Consider the following 8183-nt stretch of genomic DNA (forward strand, 5'->3'; position numbering starts at 1 on the left):
TGAGAGTAAATTATGCAAAATGAGAATGACTTAGGGAACTCCGCCACTTCATCAACCATAATAACATTTGTATTATAGGGATCTCAGAAGAAGAAGAGAGAAAAGAAGGCAGAAAATGTATCTGAAGAAATAATGGCTGAAAACTTCCTAAATCTAAGGAAGGAAACATATCTAGATCCAGGAGGCATAGAGAGCCCCTAACAAAATCAACCCAAGGAGGTCCATGCCAAGACACATAGTAATTAAAGTGGCAAAATGTAGTGATATAAAGAGAATTTTGAAAGCAGCTAGAGGAAAGAACAATTACAGACACCAGAAAAACTCATAAGGCTATCAACTAATTTTTCAGCAGAAACCTTGCAGGCCACAAGAGAGTGGCATGATAAATTCAAAATGCCAAAAGTAAAAGAATTTTCAGCAAAGAACACTACCCAGCAAGGCTATCAATTCAGAGAAGTAGGAAAGACAGTTTCCCATACAAACAAAAGCTAAAGGAGTTCAAGACCACTAAACCAGCCCTACAAAAAATGTTAAAAGGGACTCTTTGAGAGGAAAGGAAAGACTATAAGTAAAAGTAAGAATAATAGGAAGCATAAAAGCAGTAAAAATAAGTATATCTGTAAAACTCAGTCACAAAATAAAAGGATGTAAAGTATGATATTATATACCTAAAATGTGGGGAGGAGATGAGTAAAGAATGTGTTCAAACTTAAGTGACCATCAACTTAATATAGAATGTTATATGCCGAAGATCAAAAATCTGTGGTTACTATTAGGTTTGTATATAGCATCTATATATTTCTCTATATCAGTTGTAAATATTTATGCACCCAACATGGAAGCACCTAAATATATAAAAAAGTTAATAGCAAACATAAAAGAACTAATCAATAGTAATGCAATAACAGTAGGGAACTTAAACACCACACTTACAGCAATGGATAGGTAATCCAAAAAGAAAATCAATAAGGAAACAGTGTCTTTGAATGACACACTGGAACAGATGGATTTAACAGCAGGTTAAGCCTGTTAAATAACCTGGAGTTTAAATAACATGCTACTGAACAATGAATGTGTTGACCAAGAAATCAAAGAAATCAAAAATTACATGGAGACAAATTAAAATGGAAACACAAGGTCCAATCTTTGGGATGTAACAAAAGTAGTTCTAAGAGGGAGGTATATAGCAATACAGGCCTACCTCAAGAAGCAAGAAACATATCAAATAAATAACCTAAAAGAGCTAGAAAAGGAAAAACAAAATTCAAAACCAACATAAGGCAGTAAATCATAAAGAACAGAGCAGAAATGAATGATATAGAAACTCAAAAAGCAATAGAATAGATCAATGAAACTTGGAACTAGTTCTTTAAAAACATCAACAGAATTGATAAATTTCTAGCCAGACTCATTTAAAAAGAGAGAGAGAGGACTCAAATAGACAAAATCAGAAATGAAAGAAGAAAAATAATAATTGACACCTCAGAAATACAAAGGATTATAAGAGAATATTATGAAAAAATTATATTGCAACGAAGAGGTCAACCTGTAGATAAATTCCTAGAAACACATACCTACCAAAAACTGAAGCAAAAAGAAATAGAAAAAAAATTAAACAGACTGGTTACCAGCTATGAAATTGAATCAGTAATCAAAAAATTCCCAACAAACAGAAGCCCAAAACCAGATGGCTTCACAAGTGTATTCTACCAAACATTTTAAAAAGTTAATAACTATTCTCCTCAAATTTTCAAAAAAAAATAGAAGGAAACTGCCAAATTCATTCTGAGGCCAGAGTTACCCTGATTCCAAAATCAGATAAAGACACTACAAAAAACAAAAACAAAAAACAAAAAAATAGGCCAATATGTCTGATGAACATAGATGCAAAAATCCTCAACAAAATATTACCAAACCAAATCCAACAATGCATTAAAATAATCATTCACTACAATTGAGTGGGATTTATTCCTGGGATGCAAGGATGGTATAATATTTACTAATCAATCAATGTGATACATCGATAAGAGAAAGGTTAAGAACCATATGATTATTTCAATAGATGCAAAAAAAGCATCTGACAAAGTACAATACCCATTCATGATAAAAGCTGTCAAAAAGGTAGGTTTAGAGGAACATACCTTAACATAATAAAGGATTTATATGAAAAACATAATTAACATCCCATGCAAAAACCTAGAGCTTTTCCTCTATATCAGGCATGAGACAAAGAGGCCCACTCTCACCACTTTTATTCAAGATAATACTGGAAATTCTAGGCACATCCTTAAGATAACAAAAAGAGATAAAAGACATCCAAATTGGTAAGGAAGAAGTAAAACTCTCACTATTTGCAGATGACATGATGCTATATATGTAAAACCCCAAAGACTCCACCAAAAAAACTACCAGAACTGATATATAAATTCAATAAGCTCACAGGATACAAAAATCAATGTACAGAAATCCATTCAATTTCTATATAATAATGAAGTAGCAAAAAGAGAAATTAAGAAATCAATTCCATTTATAATTACAGCAAAAATAATAAAATATCTAGGAATAAACTTAATCAAGGAAGTGAAATATCTGTACTCTGAAAACTAAAACGTTATTGCAGTGAAGATGACACAAATAAATGGAAAGCCATTCCATGCTCATGGATTGGACGAACAAATATTGTCACAATGTCTATGCTACCAAAAGTAGTCTACACATTGAATGTGATCCCTATCAAAACACCAATAGCATTTGTCACAGAACTACAACAGCAATCCTAAAATTTGTGTGGAACCACAGAAGACCCTGAATAGCCACAGTAATCTTGAAAGAGAAAAACAAAACTGGAGGTATCACAATTCCAGAGTCCAGGTTCTATTACAAATCTGTAGTAATCAAAACAGTATGGTACTGGCACAAAAATAGATACATTGATCAATGGAACAGAATAAAGAGTCCAGAAATAAGCCCATACATATGTGGTCAATTAATCTAAGACAAACGCGGCAAGAATATGCAACGGCAAAAAGACAGGCTTTTCAACAAACAGTGTTGAGAAAAGTGGACTGCTACGTGCAAAATAATGAAACTGGGCCACTTTATTACACCATACACAAAAATAAACTCAAAACGGATTAAAGAACTACATGTGAGACCTGGAACTGTAAAAATCCTATCAGAAATGACAGGCAGTAATTCCTCTGCATCAGCCATAGCAACATTTTTCTAGGTAGGTATCCTGAGGCAAGGGAAACAAAAGCAAAAATAAACTATCGGGACTACACCAAAATAAAAAACTTCCTCACCGCAAAGGAAACAACCAACAAAATTAAAAGACAACTTACTGAATGGGAGAGGATATTTGCAAATGACATATCTGATAAGAGATTAATATCCAAAATATATAAAGAACTTATTCAACTCAACACCAAAGACCCCCAAAAATAATCCAATTAAAAATGGGCAGAATACATGAACAAACATTTCTTCAAAGACATACAGATGGCCAACAGACACATGAAAAGTTGCTCAACATCACTCATCACCAGGAAAATGCAAACCTAAACCACAATGAAATATCACCTCACACCTGTCAGACTGACTGAAATAAAAAACACAAGAAACAACAAATATTGGTGAAAAAGGAACCCGGGCGCACTGTTGATGGGAATGCAAACTGGTGCAGCCACTGTGGAAGACATTATGGAGGTTAGGCAAAAAATTTAAACTAGAACTACCATATACCCCAGTAATTGCACTGTTGTATATTTGTCCAAAGAATACAAAAACATTAATTTGAAAGGATATATGCACCCTTGTGTTTATTGCAATAGTATTTATAATAGTGAAATTATGGAATCTGCCCAAATGTCCATCAATAGATTGATGAATAAAGAAGTGGTATACAAAAAAGAAGAAAAGGAAGAAGAAGAAGAAGAAAAGAAGAGGAGGAAAAAAAGAAATACATATATAATGTAAAATCAATCAGCCATAAAAAAGAATGAAATCTTGCCATTTGTAACAACATGGATAGATCTAGAGAGTAAAATGCTAAGTGAAATAAGACAGTCAGAGAAAGACAAATACCATGATTTCACTCACACATGGAATTTAAGAAATAAAACAAATGAACATAGGGGAGAAAAGGGGACAATCCAAAAAACAAACTCTTAACTACAGAGAACAGAGTGTTACCAGAGGAGAGTTCAGTAGGGGATGAGAGAAATAGGTGAAGGGGATTAAGAATACACTTGTCTTGGTGAGCATTGAGTAATATATGGGATTGCTGAATTGCTATATTATACATCTGAAACTTATACAACACTGTATGTTAACTACACTGGAATTAAAAAAAAAAATGAAAGAATTAAGTGTTGGCAAGTTGTGGAGAAAAGAAAATACTTGCACACCGTTAGTGGCAATGTAAATTGGTGAAGCCAAATATTGGAAAACATTATGGAGCTTCCTTAAAAATTAAAATTAGAAATACTGTATAATCTAGTTATTCCACTACTAGGTGAAGAATACAAAAAAAAAAAAAAAACTGATTCAGAAAGATATATTCACTTCTATGTTCAGTGTTTAAGAAATGTTTATTGACCTGGATTTGAATTTATCATGTATGGCAATACTTTTCCCTATCTCCCTCCCTCTTCTTCCTGAGATTTGGCAAATTAGTCTTGGAATATAAAAAGATACATTCTTTTGGCAGAATATTACATGGAAGATGCCATGAAGGATTGGAATTTGACAGCATAAATGTTTGATTATCTTATATACACCACAACCTGAACATTTTTACTCGTCATTCTCACTCCTTATGGGCCCCTAGGTAGGCCATTCAAAACTTTTTGGGTACTCTGAGATTATATTTTGTCTTTGCAAAAACTTTCCTCCATCTCCTTTGTTTCACAGAACATGTTTATGAAGATTTCTCTTTCTTGGCACCAGAAAACTTTTCCTACAACAGGAAGGAAAATGGCACCAAAAGTCAAATAGAAAGAATCCATTATATGAAATTATGAGGGAAAATGGCTTCACTATAGGAATGTTAGATCATGCCCATTTACAGAACATTTTAAGCTATCTTTGCTTTGATTTGTAGACTTTGTTCCTTGCCTTATGTTTAATTTTACTTCAACCAAACAATGCAAACAATTATAACTTGCTCCAGAGTTATGCAATTATGGAAAAGAATGAATGTTTCACATATACCAACTTCAAATTTAGTAAATCAAATTCATTTTTTTCCATAACTAAAATCTACTATCTCACAACCTGCTCCTTATCACTGATTAACAAATAAAGCATCTATATTTTTGTTACATTATTTCTGTTAGAAAACAGTGCTGTAGGCAAAACACCTTTCTTTGTAATTTGTCGAGCTAATAATTATTATCTCTACAATAGTAGCCTGGATAAAATATTTTGCATTAAAAATTACTTTAAAAGGCTACTGAGCTTTTATAAGATATATTAATCACAGAGAAAACATATAATTTTTTGTGTAAGCCAATTTAAAAAAAAATCCAATCACACTCCCACAAATTAAGCCTTTAGCATGTACAAATTTTCACTTCTTAAATAGTAATGGCAATGCTACATATCATAAATATAACATGTTTGTTGACTTAATAAATTGATAGTGCTCTATAATCATTCTGAAAAATATCAAAATTGTATGTGCGGATGGATGGATCCATGAATGGATGGATGGATGGATGGATGGACGGATGGATGGAGAAATAAGTAGGAATAGCAGTATAGCCCCAGCACTCGATAATTTCTCATTCCTGTTAGGATTTTAAAGTAATTTAAAATTTTTGGTAAGAATTATTTTAAGAGAATCAGATTTGAATGGTATTAATTGAATATTTCATGGAAAACAAAATTTGAGTGGTAGAGTTGTGCTTTTAAGTAGTGAAAAATATATATTCATTTGCATTTTGGATGCTTTTCTTTGAATTAAGAATTTTGATTTAAAAACACAGGATGATTTAAAATTTAATACTGAGATTTCTTCACAGAAGGATCTATGTGCAAAAAGAATGAAGAGGGATGCTTGGAATACACAGTGACAGATTTAGGTTTTTATTTGTGTCCCAGACACATAAAAGCCTGTAAAATTAAATGGGACATTTTTGGTGCTTACCCACTCCGGTTTCATTTCTCTAGCTCCTATTATCCATTATATAATGCTGTTTTAATTGCTCAGGAGATCTTAATATGAAAAACTTTTCACAATTGTTTATTCAACAGAGCTGTTATAAGCTCTGCATATTTCTGATGATATTTCTTATATTAAACCTAATTATTGCTTGCAAAAATATAAGTAGAATGTTAATTAGATAATTCTGGAAAGAGTCACTTGCAAATATGTATTGAAAGTTGAAAAAATTATACTCTCTAAACAAGAAATTATTTTTAATCTATCTACTAAGAAAATAATCTCATCCATAAAATACTGATTTCCACTGAAATATTGTTTCTAACAGAAAAATATAATGACAACAACAACAGAGAAAGAAAAATATAATGAAAAGTTTGATACCAGTTGACCCTTGAATAACTCAGGCATTAGGGCTACTGACCCCCATGCAGTTGAAAATATGTGTATAATTTTTGACTCACCCAAAACTTAACTACTAATAGCCTGGAAGCTATTGACTGGAAGCTTTGCTGATAACATAAACAATCAGTTTTATAGAGATATTATATATTTTGTAGAGGCATTATATACTGTATTCTTACATATTTCATAGAGGTATTATTGCTATCTTTTTAAAGATTTTATTTATTCATTTGATAGAGAGAGATACAGAGAGAGAGAACTTGAGCAGGGGGAGAGGGAGAAGCAGACTCCCCGCTGAGCTGGGAGCCCGATGCCAGACCTGATCCCAGGACCTTGAGATCATGACCTGAGCTGAAGGCAGATGCTTAACCATCTGAACCACCCAGGTGCCCTATTGTAGAGGTATTATATATTATATTGTCACAACCAGGTAAACTAGAGAGAAAAAGAATGTTATTAAGAAATCCTAAGAGAAAATACATGTAGTATACCATAAAAAACATCTGCATATAAGTGGGCCCACACAGTTCAAACCTGTATTATTCAAGGGTCATCTGTAATTGTACATTAAAATTACTGATTATGTTCCATTGATATGTGTCTGTTTTTGTACCAGTACCACACTGTTTTGATTACTACAACTTTATAGTATATCTTAGAATATGGGATTGTGATACCTCCAGCTTTGTTCTTTTTCAAGATTACCTTAGCTATTTGGGGTCTTTTGTGGTTCCACACAAATTTTAGGATTTTATGTTCTACTTCTGTGAGAAATGCTATTGGTATTTTGATAGGGATTGTGTTAAATATATAGACTGCTCTGGGTAGTATGGGCATTTTAACAATATCGTTTCTTTAAACCCATGAGCATGGAGTATCTTATTATTTGTGTCACCTTCAATTGCTTTTATCAATGTTTTATAGTTTTTGAAAACATATCTTTCACCTTGGTCAAGTTTATTCATAGACAATTTACTATTTTTGGTGCAATTGTAAATGGGATTGATTTCTTAATTTCTCTTGCTACTTCATTATTAGTATATGTAAATAGGATGGATTTCTGTTCATTGATTTTGTATCCTGCAATGTTGCTGAATTCATGTATCAGTTCTGGTAGTGTTTTGGTGGAGTCATTAGGGTTCTCTATATATGGTATTGTCATCTGCAAATAGTGAAAACTTTTTTTCTTTACCAATTTGAATGTATTTATTTCTTTTTCTTGTCTGATTGCTAGGACTTCCAGTACTACGATGAATAAAAGTGGTGAGAGTTGACATTCTTGTCTTGTTCCTGATCTTATAGGAAAAGCTCTCCGATTTCAACCATTGAGCATGATGACAGCTGTGGGTTTTTCATAAATGACCTTTATTATGTTAAATTATGTCTCCACTCTAATCCTACTTTGTTGAGACTTTTTATCATAAATGGATGTTGTACTTTGTCAAATGCTTTTTCTGCATCTATTAAGGTGATCACATGGTTTTTATACTTTCTCTTGTTGATGTGATATAGCATGCTGATTAATTTAAATCAGAAAAAGAAAACTGCCATATCATTTGACTCATATATGAAATTTGAGAAAGAAAACAAATGAACAAAGAAAAAAAAGAGA

This window comes from Eumetopias jubatus, unplaced genomic scaffold, assembly GCF_037043125.1.
Source record: "Eumetopias jubatus isolate StellerSeaLion01/CBP00866 unplaced genomic scaffold, mEumJub1_p1.0 scaffold_3, whole genome shotgun sequence".
Lineage (NCBI taxonomy): Eukaryota > Metazoa > Chordata > Mammalia > Carnivora > Otariidae > Eumetopias > Eumetopias jubatus.